We start from the raw sequence: 13128 nt of genomic DNA on the forward strand, positions 1-13128 counted from the left end.
CAGTAGTTGCCAGGAAAACCCCAAATGGAGTCAGAAAGAGTCAGACATGACTGGAATGATTGAGCAACCTAAAGGAATGGGCTTATCTCTAATACTTCATACCTTGGGAAAATCACTGTAACCTCTGACCCTCAGTTTCCTCCTCTGTAAATTCCAAGATTGGACTAGATCAGGGCTTCTTAAACTTTTTCCACTTGCCACCCATTCAGTACTTCTTAAACCCCACATGGCATCTCCAACCAAAGTTTGAGAACTAGTTGACCCCGGGAGCCCATCTAGGCTTGGATCTATGATCCTACAGTCTTGCCTTGGTAGAGAAAGGGCATTTGAATAAAGTCCTATGAAATGTAATCAGAAAAAAAGCAGATTCTCAGGGACCCTGAGCCATGATGCTGTGATCTGATGCTAGCTGACATTGGTGAGGTGCTTTTACAGTGTGACCTAGTGCTTTCTTCACAATGACTTTTGTGAAGTACACAGCACACATATTTTACAATTGAGAACATTGAGTGCAGAGAGTCAAGTTGCCCTAGATCCCACAGAGACAGAACTGATTCTTGAACTTGGGACTCCTGACTCCCAGCCCTTTTCTTGCTTCCCCCTACTCTACAGCTAGAGCCTTTTACTTTTTGCCCTCTCCTGGTTACATTCAGGTTTAGCTCCTGGAATGATCTTTTGCCTTCCTGTTGCTTTTTGTCTCCCACTGTCTTGCAAGTCACAGGAGAATAAAACACCTTAGTAATTAGAAACCAAGCCTTGCTCATGGAAAGTTTTTATCACATGGACACAGCTTCAGAAATTGCCTGGTTACAGTGGTTACACCTTAAACAAACTCCCTTCTTTTCAAAGGTATTTAACTATAACTGAATACACCAGCTCATTGAACCCAAACATCTTGCTGAGCTGACCCATTTTTTTCTTTCTTTTTTGCTGTTGGAACCAGAGTGCCCACAACCATGTCAACACAAATGGAACCTTGCAACCTAAATTCATCTTCCTGACTTCTTGGCATCATGCCTTATTTTGAAGCCATGTTAATTCCTCTCCAAATCATCCTGTTTGAGGAGAAATGCTGTATACGTCAAGTTTGACACAAAAAGTGGAGTGGCATAGTACTAGGACTGGAGAGCCATCCTTTGATTTGGAAAGACCGAGGTTCAGATTCTGATTCTGTTAGCTGTGACCCTGGGCAGATCACTTAGCATCCTAGTGCCCCAGACATCTCCCTAAGACTATCAGTTACCAACCATTTGCCAGCCTGCATTGCTGAAGGGATGTTCCACATTGAGAAGTTCCCAGTACCAGTGAAATCACAATTTTGGAGCAAGAAGAAACAAAAAGAGTTCTGAGATAGCTCTTCTCTGCTGTTGCTCTTGGCAAGTTACTCTTGCTAGGCCTGCAGAGACCAAAGAGACACACCTTGTCATTTATGATTATTTGAGATCATGAGACAGTCTGACTTTTATACACACAAGAGAGAATCTGACCTTCTATGGAAGCTTTCTTTTTTCCTTAAAAAAAAAAGAGGCATCTGTGTTTATTTTATTCTCCCAGCAGCTTAATGTAAGCAATCAAATACTTTGGAAGCTACCCAGTAGGGCTCTTTTGATGGAGTAGACACCCATTAGACCTAGGTATTCATTAGAGGTGTTTGGGCCTGCCACCTACCTCCTCACACTTCTCTAGATAGTCTATTAAAACACTTGGGAGCTACACTGAGACTTTACAGAATAAATAGCAATGAAAAAATGAAAGGAGGAAAGATGTCTGCTTAAACAAGAGTACATCCTGCTCTAATTTAGAAAAGTCATATCATTGCCCTGTCTTCAAGTAATTTACTCAGTTAAGACTGCAGAAGGATTACAGTGGTTAGATTCCTAATGAAAACTATAGTACTCACTAGAGCTAATGATTGTCTATACATCATACTGAACCATTTTATCAATTTAACAACAGAGCAGATATGAAAGTAGTGTAACTATGTTTTATCTTTGTTTTCAGACTATAAATATCAATAGAAAAACCTTAATGCTTTTTAATTCTTTCCCAAGAAATATAGACATCCTTCACTGTGTTTCCCATTAAAATTTCATGGAATCTCCCATAAGTCACTAAATGCATGAATCGTGGCCTCCCCAACATGGCCTCTTCTCAGAATCCCTGATTTGCACTAGTAATGGAAACCATTCTTAAATTTAATTTCTTTTTAATTCTTTCCAATTACTAAGTACTCTCCTTTGTGCCAAGAGACAATCCAGTTGGTACATTTTGTAAAAGCCTGTGGGATCAGATTTCTTTAAACCATGCACAGTACTCAAAAAGGCATTTTGACAAAGTTGCCCTCATCACCCTCCTTAAAGTGAGTTATACATGATTTCAAAAGAAGTTGATCCCCAGGCAGTCCTATAACACATGTGTTTAACAATAGTCTTTCAGCTTTCCCATCTGGTGAGTGGTTAGTGACCTAAATGTAACAAGGACCATATTGGGTAAATGTCCTTCCGCCTCCTCATCGGACTGCACAAGCCATCTTTGGTCACCCTTGATTGACAGTCTCAGCAAAGAGAGACTGAAGAATGAAGGACTTTCAGACATAAATAGCTGAAGGCTTTAGTCTCAAGAGCAGCAATGTTTTACCTATGGAAACACAAGATGGAAGGATATTTTCCAAGGTCATGTACCTTTAGGACTTGGCAGTTCTGTGCACTGTCCCGAATGATTTTCCTGAAACAGAAGGGGTTTATGTTGTTTGAGAACTGAGTTCTCCTGCTGTCATTTATTAAACCACTATATCAGTCCCACTGAGATCATTCTAATAGCTATTGTCTACTCCAAACAAAAATCCATTTTTGGACTCTCTGTTGCACTTATAAATCTTGGTGGGGGTAAGGAGGTGGTTCTGGGAGAGTAGATGCATTTTTTAAAAAATTCACAACATATTGTGTGTCACAGTCTGTGGTAGTTCTTTTAAAATGGAAACCATCAAATTCACTTATCCATCCTTATTTGGACCTTGGGTCACACCTCCAAGTAGGTCAAAGAATCCCTAAAAGTGAGAGCTACAAGAGATCTCAGAGATCATCTAATCTAACCATCTCATTTTACAGTTAATGAGACTAAGACCTCAAAAGGAGATAGGAGTTGTTCAAGATCTCCTGTCTTGAGAGGAGCAGTTGTGTGAGAAGTGTGAGTTCCAACTTAGCAAGAATGAAACTAGAAAGGGCAATGGCCATTGAGCCACTCTTACTCAGACCAGTTCCCTCACACAACATTTCCTACCAGAATAAGATCCCCACAGTTCAGCTCAATCTCATCCCAGCCTTTGCTTCTCTGCTCAGAATACTCCTATTTGCTATTAGTTGATCTTGATCATGATCGTCAACACTTGGCTGGACAGAATAGTGAAAAGGACATTTTCTTAGTAATGAGTGGAGAAGTTTGGGAGTTGTGCAATGCTCCATTTTAGCTTTTACCAGAACACATCTGAGGTTGGCAGTCATGAAGGAAATAAGATAATGAAGCTACTTGGGGCATTTTGTAATTTTCAAAAATGTTATTAGTCAGATAGTAGTGGCTCATCATCAGTTGCGTTTACTTCAAGAAATCCTGATGATATGATATGGTCTGTCCCATTTTCACTGGACAAAAGTAACATGCACATCATGGTTTGGGGAATTATCCACAGAGAGAGCTCTCTATGTTCTCCTAACAAGTGAGTTATAAAGTAGATAAATTAAGAGGGATTATTTGCTTCATAAAAGGATTTTTTTTTACATTCTATGGATTGCTCACTCACCTGCTTTAGAATTTTCCCTGTTTATTTTTATAGAGAAAGAAAGCAAAGCATCAGTCTAGACATCCAATGGGCCAATCTAGGAACTCAGATGGAAACAGTTTGGTATAGCAGAAGATTGCTAGACATAATATCAGAAGTCTCTTGGGGTTAAATCACATTTTTGACCCTACATGACCATAGACAAGTCACCCCTCTTAGCCTTACTTTTCTCATATATTAAATGGGTATAATAAAACCTCTAAGAGTTGTTGTGAAGAATAAATAAGATATATATATATTACATATAATATATATGTGCATATGTGTGTGTATATACATATATATGGAGAGAGCACAAGAGCTGTAATGAATAAGATGTATATGTGTATATATATGTTTGTATATATATGTTCATATATATGGAGGGAGAAAGAGTAAACAAGAGTTGTAAAGAATAAATAAGATGTGTATATATATATGTATATACACATATACATGTTCATATGTATAGGGAGGGAGGGGTAAAGGGAGGGAGGGAGAGAGAGAGACAGAGAGAGAAAACTTTACAAATCTTAAAACATTGTCTAAAGGTCAGCCATTACTGTTCTTACTTATGTGACATTAATTAAGTCACTTTCTGGACTCAGTTTTCTTATCTGTAAAATGAAGGGGTTGGACTAAGTTGCTTCTAAAGTGATTTTTATGTCAACATCTTTGGTCCAATCCAATTCTATGGGCTTCAATTTCCTTATAAGTATAATGGGAAAGTTGGACTAGGTGATTTTTAAGGACCCTTCCCACTCTAAATCTTTAAGCCTATAAATTCCAAAGCTATTTTACTATTGTATTAGGGTAATACTAGTTATTAGCTTAGGTGGCTTAGTGGATAGAGTGTTGAGTTATCTGGAGTCAGGAAGACCTGAGTTCTAATCTGGACTCTGGCACTTACTAGCTGTGTGACTCTGGGCAAGTCACTTAACCTCTGTTTGCCTCAGTCTTCTGGAGAAGGAAATGACATCTTTGCCAAGAAAACCCCATGGACAGTTTGATCCATCAGGTCTTGAAGAGCTGATCATGACCGAACAATAACAAATGAGCCTAATAATGAACCTCTAGTGTGGGTCAAACCTTTGTCCTCCCACATGGAAGATTATCCTGCAACATAAGTATCCCTTGATACTCATGTCTGATTAAGCTGAAAAAGATTAGACCTTCCTGATTTTTGTGTGCACAAGGTCAGACCAGAGCCAAGTGAATGCAAATAAAAGAATTATTCTGGGCTTTGAATTTGCATTTTCTCCACTTATTTTATTTTGATAGAAGGAAAGCACAGAGTTGGTAAAATAGAACCCCAGAGACAGGCAACAGTCATAATCATAATCTGGTATAATCATCAGACATACAACCCTTGCCTAATCCTATTTAACATGCTCTCAGTCCTCCTGGAGGTACCATGATTGAACAGACTGAGGCACCACCTGGTATTCAGCACTGGGAAATGAACACCCCCTAATTCATTCACTCCCCAGTGTCATCTGGGGCCATTCAGGGTCATCTCAGGCTGTCTGTGGAAGGACAGGTCTCTAAAACCTTTGAGAGACATCTCTGTTTTTAAAAACATGTTATTCTGAGAGACAAGATGGTCTAAGGAACATTGCTGGACTTCCAGTTTCAAATACTTCCTCAAACACTTGCTAACTGTATGACTTTATCAAGTCACTTAGACTGTCTGGGCCTCAGTTCTGTCATCTATAAACTGGAGGTGATAATTATAGTAAGTGTCTTATAGAATTGTTGCAAAAACCAAATGGAATAATGGATGTGATTTGTGGTTGTTTTTATTGTGTCTGACTCTTCATGACCTCATTTGGGGTTTTCTTGGCAAAGATACTGGAGTGGTTTGCCATTTCTTTTCCAGCTCATTTTACAGACAAGGAAACTGAGGCAAGGAAGGTTAAGTGACTTGCCCAGTATGTGAGGCCAGATTTGAACTCATGAAGATGAGTATTCCCGACCCCAAGCCCAGCACTCTATCCGCTCTGCCACCTAATGCTATTCAAACATTAAAGTGGTATACAAGTGTGGAATTTTGTAGACTATTGTATTTTTAGTCTTTCTACTACCAAGTGCTTCGTATCTCCACTCACAGCTTTGATGAGGAATTGTGTAGAAGGCCTCGAGCAAGTGTTCTATCAAGCTCATTTGTCCAAAAAAACAGTCACAGAGATGAATGAGAAGGTTTAGGGATGGTCTAAAAAGGGTGTAAGCATTACTCTGAAGGCATAAGCATTGACAGAGTCATTAATCTGCTCATCTATCGAAGGAGGACTAGACATTGTCCATGGTCTCTTGCAGCTGTAACATTGTACAATATGAGCAAAAAGAGAATTCTGCTAGAGTGAAATAGGGGATAGGATATCTCATGTGATAATAATCTTCCTTCTTTGAGGAGGGGAAGTTTTTATAAGGTTTCATTCAGAAAGACCGCATGAATCTGTAGGTGACTTTATGACAGTATCACTCCTGAATCTCTCTCATGAACCCATCGCCAAATATCCCTTCTGGTTTGCCACAGAAATTTTTAACATTGTGATTAATCCATGCCACAGAACCTGGGCTGATTCAAAGATACTGTTGAAATGCTGTATGTATGGACAGAAAAGGTCCATCAGAAAATTCATTGCCACTCAGAAGATACATAATGGTCTTAGTGTAAGATGACTGGGAGCCTTTCCTCTCTCCCAAGGCAAGCTGTCATAAGCCATTACTAGGATTCTATTAAAAGTGACAGAGCCATAGAAATATTAATTGCAAGATACAGATAATTAACAGTAATAGAGTGAGCCAAATAGATATTGAAAGAAGAAAAGTTCCAGATAACATGAAAAATGCATAAAGGAGCATCAATATTCTAAATTGCTATAAAGATGTAGATAAACATAATTATTCCTTCTCAGGTCCTACCAGTGGATTAAATGGGTAGTGTGTGTGCACACGTGTATGTTTAATGGTCTTATATATACATACATATATATGGAGATATAGAGAGATATATACACATTATATCAGAGGATATTATCCGGAGAAAGTTTGGAATGACTTATAATTGAACCATAAAGGGCCCCTTATGCCATCATTAAACTTCATTAGCATAGACAATTATTGGGAGTCTATCGATTCAGGGTAGATCTCAGCACCTGTTAATTTCTGTCTGACTGCCAAGTTACTTAAGATATTATCAGCCTGATGAAGTTCTGACTCTGGGTGAAATCATACTAAGAAAAGGAGAAAAGCAGCGTCTTTAACCCATTTAAAAATGGATGCTGAATAACCTGTTTACCTACGGACCATAGTATTTTTCAGCTGAATAGATATTTTTTAGCACTTGTTATTTACCGAGCTCCAAGCTAAAGGCTGAGTGGGATAGGAAGGAAATATGAGATGATTATGATAGACTTCGGCCCTCAAGGAACTTGCTAAGTGAGAAGATGAGATATTCCTGAAGAGCAATAGAGAATGATACAAAGCAATAGATAAAAGCTAGTTTGTAAGTAAAAGCAAAGTACTTTATATGTTTGTCTCATTTGAGCATTTTAACAACCCTGTGAGGTAGGTGCTAATAATAGTAATAGCTAGCATTTATATATGCTTTAATATTTACAAAGCACTTTATGTAGGTTAACTCGTGTGATCACTGTTTTACAGATGAGGAAACTGAGCTTATGTGACTTACTCAAGATCACACAGTTAATAAGTGTCTGAGGCAGGATTCAAACTCGGGTCTTTCTAACTCTGTGTCCAGTGCTTTATGCACTGCAGTGCCTAACTGCCACAAGATAATAATTACTAAATCCTACAATAGGAAAGATAAGAAGAGAAAGCAAACAGTGTGGACTAGAATGGTTGAAGACAGATTGATGGAAACGGTGGCCCTTGAGCTGGTTTTTCATGAAAGGTGGAGGTGGAAAGAAGTAGGGAGAACAGTGCAGACTAAGAGAAGGAGGAAGAGGAGGAAATGAAAAAGAAGGAAGAAGAAGAAAAGGAGAAGAAGTAAGTGAAGAAGAAGGCAAAGGATAATTTGGGAGGGGGGAAGGAGATAAGGGAGAGAGAGAGGGAAAGGGAATGATTGCTGGAAAACAGTGAGTAGACCAACTTACTAGGAGAAGAGAGTTCAGGTTAAAAATTATGGAAAATTAGTTGAAATTCCCCCTAGTCCTCTCAAAGATCAAAAGATCCTCTGCAATTACAATAGAATAAGGAACAAAATAAAGACGAAATTTGATTGGAATAAATATAAAATAATGCCTAGGTTCAAATATCAACTTAATGAATACAGTATGGGTAGCTAGGTGGCACAATGCGGAGAGAATGCCAGATCAGTAGTTAGGAAGACCTGAGTTCAAATCTGACCTTAGACAGCCATTTCTTCTCCAGTTCATTTTACAGATGAAGAAACTGAGGCAAATAGGGCTAAGTGACTTGCCCAGGGTCACACAGCTAGTAAGCATCTGAGGTCAGATTTGAACTCATGAAGACAAGTCTTTTTGATTCCAGATGTCCACTGTGCCACCTATTTGAATTTAGGTCTTCCTGACTTCAGGTCTGATTTTTACTTTGCCACCTACCTGTGCAGAAGTGGAGTTATCTCAAGTGGAATAGGCTGCCCTGGGGTAAGTAGTGACTTCTCTTTCACTGTGGGTCTTCAGGAGACATGAAGACACAGCCATTTGGATGAGTTTTTGGTGGGATTCTTGTTCAAGCACAGTTTTGACTACTCTGAGGTCCAATTCTGAGATTCTGTGTTTCTGTGCCTTTGTTTTGGTGTTTTTCTTGTTTTGTTTTGGGGTTTTTTGCTTTTTGTTTTTTTGGATCAAACTGCTTATTTCAGTGGAATAGAGAATTCCTGGTGAGAAAATATGCAGATTTAGAATTCTTTTACAACTCACATAGAGTTACCTAGAGCACTAAGAGGTAAATTGACTCATCCAAGATCACACAGCCAATAAGTGTCATTAACAGGATTTGAGTGAAAGACTTCCTGACTCCAAGGACAACTCTCTGTCCATCAAGCCACACTGCCTCTCCAGATTCTGTGAGGCAAATTGTAAGTCCATAACATGAGTAATGCTATTTTCCAGTGTACTTCAGCATACTATATAGTGACCATAAGGCAGCTAAAGACCTATGAGACAGGATGGGTACTTTCCCTGAAGAAACCCTCACATCACACAAATGAGAGACCTCCATGTTTCTTCATGAAATGATATGACAGTCAACATAATATAACCCCTCTGGTATTGGAGTTTGTGGTTTCCCAAAGGATTAACAATCAGGAGTCATTTGTGAAGTATTCTTTAGGCCATTGAGATGCCTGATGCCTTGTGCTATTCTGGCTGAAACAGAATTTTGGTTTGGGAAGCTATATAGAAAAAAGGTAGAAGATCGTGTTCGTCAATTCATAAGTGCCAGCTATATACAGACACTGTGTTAAGCACTGGAGATACCAAAAAAGGCAAAAGACAGTCTGTGCTCTCGAGGAGATCACAGTCAAATGGTAGAAATGACCTGCAAACAAGCTCATAAATTGACAGAGTAAATTGGAGATGTGAGTCCCTGATAAAATTTAGAGTTGAGTACGAGGAATAGAAAATAAAATTCGGTATTGAAAGCAGGAGATAACATCTCTCTGTCAAAGGCGTAAATACGGGATGATGACAAGAATGAGGAGAATGTCCTAGTGGCAGTCCAGGAATTATAGCCGGAACCAGGGCTGATGGATGAGAATCTATTCTGTTTATCTCTATTTATTTGGATCTTCTGCATATGTTTTGTGTAATTATTCTCTCCCTCAGTAAAATGTCAGCTCCTTGACAGACTTCATATTCCCAGTGAGTACAACAGGGCCTGCCTGACATATAGTAGCAGCTTAATGAATACTTGCTTATTGACCGATTGATGAATCCACACTAGAGTGTGGATGCTCCAGAGTGGGCATTATGATTCAGAAGTGCCCAGCTGAGAATGGTCAGGATAGTGCATGTTTTCCCCATCAGACTGTGGGATCCTTGTGAGCAGGGAATGTTTTTTGCCTTTCTTCATATCTCTAGCACTTAGCACAGTGCCTGGCACATAGTAGGTTTGCTTAACTTGACTCACATGTTGGAATATTGGGGCATTTACTTACTGCAGCAGTAAGAGTCTTGACTTTATTCCCTCTGTAATGAGGAGAGGTGATTAATAACCTAAATGGGTAGCCAAGGCAAGCCCAAAGAGATTGATATGAACCAACATAATCCATGAAAGGCCCATAACTCACAGGTATTCCTATTATGATTTATCCTATCATGCAGTTAGGCATTATGCCAACATGAACCACTTTAAAAGTTCATTCATTGATAGTGAGGAGAAAGCATTAATGTCCTTCACAGTCTCTTTGGTTGCCATTCATTGAAGTCTCAAATCTTTCCTAAAATTCTCCCACCCCTTTTCTTTTAGCATTCCCTACATTAAAATATTTTTAATGATAACCTTCCTAAAGTTTTAGCTTGAGACACACTGTAGGGAGTCGAATGGACCTTTTTGACCTTGGCAATCCCAACAGCATTTGCTGTGGAGTCAGAAGGCTTTTTCTATGTTTCTGAAGTGGTCAATTGAATCTTTTACATTTCAGATTCTCCCTTTTAGGGAAAATTCTTTAAAATATAATTCAATTTCCATAAGCAAATAGAACATGTAGAGCAGTGCTCATTAAATCAAACTTCATTTCTGAATTTGTGGCTCATGGAACTAGGTTACAGTAAGCTAAAGTTTTCTTTGTATTTTGTTTTTCTGCCCTTGGTCCTGAAAGAAGAGTTTGGTAAGCCATTTCATGGTACAAACAAGATTGTAAAGGGGAACGAAAATTGATTGTGAAAGCAGAGGACCTGTATTCAGATAGATCCAGCTTCTGACATTTGATACTTGTTTGACCTTGGGCAAGTCATTGTTTCCAAGTCCTGTAATCTACCCACTACACCATTCTAGATGACTGCTGAGACCCCTTTTAGTTCTAGTTCATTGATGCTATATTTAATCTACCAATGAGAACTGCCTGTAAAGAATTTAGTTGGTACTTTGATAGATCCATGATCCCATGAGAGCAGATAATCTCTCTGATAGTGCCAGTTGGAACCTACTAATTCCAGCTCATCCTGTTCAATCAGCTCCATGTTGGTAAATTCTCCATGGAGGGCCTACTTGATACACTCAGGACTTTCCAATGGTTTTTAAAATATTTCTCTGGTATTCATTTCAGTGTAATATCTAGGTGGCCCATTTGCTTTTCCTCCCTCTCATTACATAACTGGCTACCTTTTTTAATCTATCAATTAATCAATCAATAAACATTTATTAAGTGCCTACTATGTGGCAAGCACTGTGCTAACTAAGAGCTGGAGATACAAAAAGAGGCAAAAGACATACTCTGCCCTTAAGGTGCTTATAATCCAATGGGGAAGACAACATGCAAACAAATGTGTACAAAGCAAGCTGTTTATAGAATAGGTTATTAACAAAAGGAAGGCACTAGAATTAAGAGAGGTTGGGGAAGTCTTCTAGTAGAAGATGAGATTTTAGTGGAGACTTAAAGAAAGTCAGGAATGTCAGGCATCAGAGCAGAGGAGGGAGAGCATTCCAGTCCTGGGCGACAGCCAGAGAAAATGCCCGTAGGTGAGGGATGGAGTTCTTGGAACAGAGCTTATGAACTTCTACTTAGCCATATCACCCCAGCCTGCACTTGGACAATTGATTTTTTACCCAAGTGCAGGCATTTATATTTGCCCCTATTACATTTTACTTTGTTAGAACTGATCCAGCTTTCCTCTCCAATCTGTGCCTTCCATATATTTGATGAGTGTGCCATCCCTGTTTTTGTCCAGGCCTCTGATCAAAAAATGTTTGAAGTTTTATAGGTTACAGGAGGCTTCATAGTCAAGAAAACCTATTTTAATGGCGTGTGGTATGTTAATGAAGGAAAGGTTTGTGGAGCTTTCCGGAGTCATACTCTGTTGGAGGCTAAGTGGTTACATACCTTGGAGGGATACTTCCAAACAAGTTGCTGCCTCTGTTTGGTCAAGACTACGTTAGGACCGCAGGGCTATGAATCACAGTGTTTGCAGTCACTCATTGTGAACCCTGGAGACTCTGATATGCAAACTGAACACAAGTAGCTATTGTTTCTTCTAATACTTCATTATACAGCAGTGGGTTGCCCTCACTGGGGGCTCCTGAATGCCAAGTCTTCCCCATCAGAGCTGCCAATACTGAGCAGTGACCTTCCCAACCTCCTGCTGAGAAGACCTGCTTATGTCATTTGCAATTCCAAATGGGCTAATATCTGGAACTGAACAGCAGTCAATTTAATTTTAGGTACCACTCTGTTTGGAATTGCAATTAGGATAACTAGGGCTGTTCTCCAGTGCCGGAAATTGGGAAGGTCATACCGTAATAATATTGGCATCTTGATAGGGAAATGTAAACGAGAAGGGCTTGCTACTATAGATCAAATGAACCTAACTCGAGTGAAGTAATTATGAGATCTTCAAGAAAAGGTCATGAATATTCATGAAACAATCATGAACATTTGATGTTAATTTCACTCAAGGAAAAATAACCCTGATGCGTTCCACTTAAGGCACATGTGAATTGTAACTTTTCGTACTGTAGAGGAGAATAGTTTACTGACTAGTTACTGATTTGGGACATCTTGAAATGGATGGTCTTGTAGTTATTTCATCCTCAACATGTTCAAAATGGAACTGATTTTTCTCCAAACTGCCCCTTTCCCTGACCTGCAACTTTCCTGTTACTGTGGAGAGTATCAGGATCCTCCTAGTCTCCCAGGCCAATCTCAGTGTCATCCTTGAGTCCTCATGAACACATACACTCCACAACTCCATCTTTTGCCAAGTCTTCTTTTAACTTTCATAGCATCTCTTGTCTATATGCCCCTTCTTCCCTCCACTCATTCAGTCACACTCACCTTGTCCAGGGCCTCATCACTTCTTGCCTGGACTACTACAATCACTCCAGTGGCTTCATGTCCCCTCAGGATACAATGTAAAGTCTTAAGTAGTTCTTCTCATGGTCCCTTCTACCTGTCCAGTCTTCAAATTCCTTTTTTGTTGTTGTTCAGTCTTTTTCAGTCGTGTCTGACTCTTTGTGACACCATTGGAGGTTTTCTTGGCAGAGATACTGGAGTGGTTTGCCATTTCCTTCTCCAGCTCATTTTACAGATGAGGAAACTGAGGCAAACAGGGTTAAATGGCTTGCACAGGATCACATAGAAAGTATACCCCTATGGCCAAAAACCGCCT

At 39.4% G+C, this 13128-nt stretch overlaps 1 protein-coding gene across 4 annotated transcripts in view; it reads left to right on the forward strand.

Moving 5' to 3' along the window:
- The window catches only part of KIF26B (kinesin family member 26B), a 604324-nt gene that overhangs the window by 550555 nt on the left and 40641 nt on the right, over nucleotides 1-13128 (forward strand). The window lies entirely within an intron of this gene.

Source organism: Notamacropus eugenii, chromosome 2 (assembly GCF_028372415.1).
Source record: "Notamacropus eugenii isolate mMacEug1 chromosome 2, mMacEug1.pri_v2, whole genome shotgun sequence".
Classification (NCBI taxonomy): Eukaryota; Metazoa; Chordata; class Mammalia; order Diprotodontia; family Macropodidae; genus Notamacropus; species Notamacropus eugenii.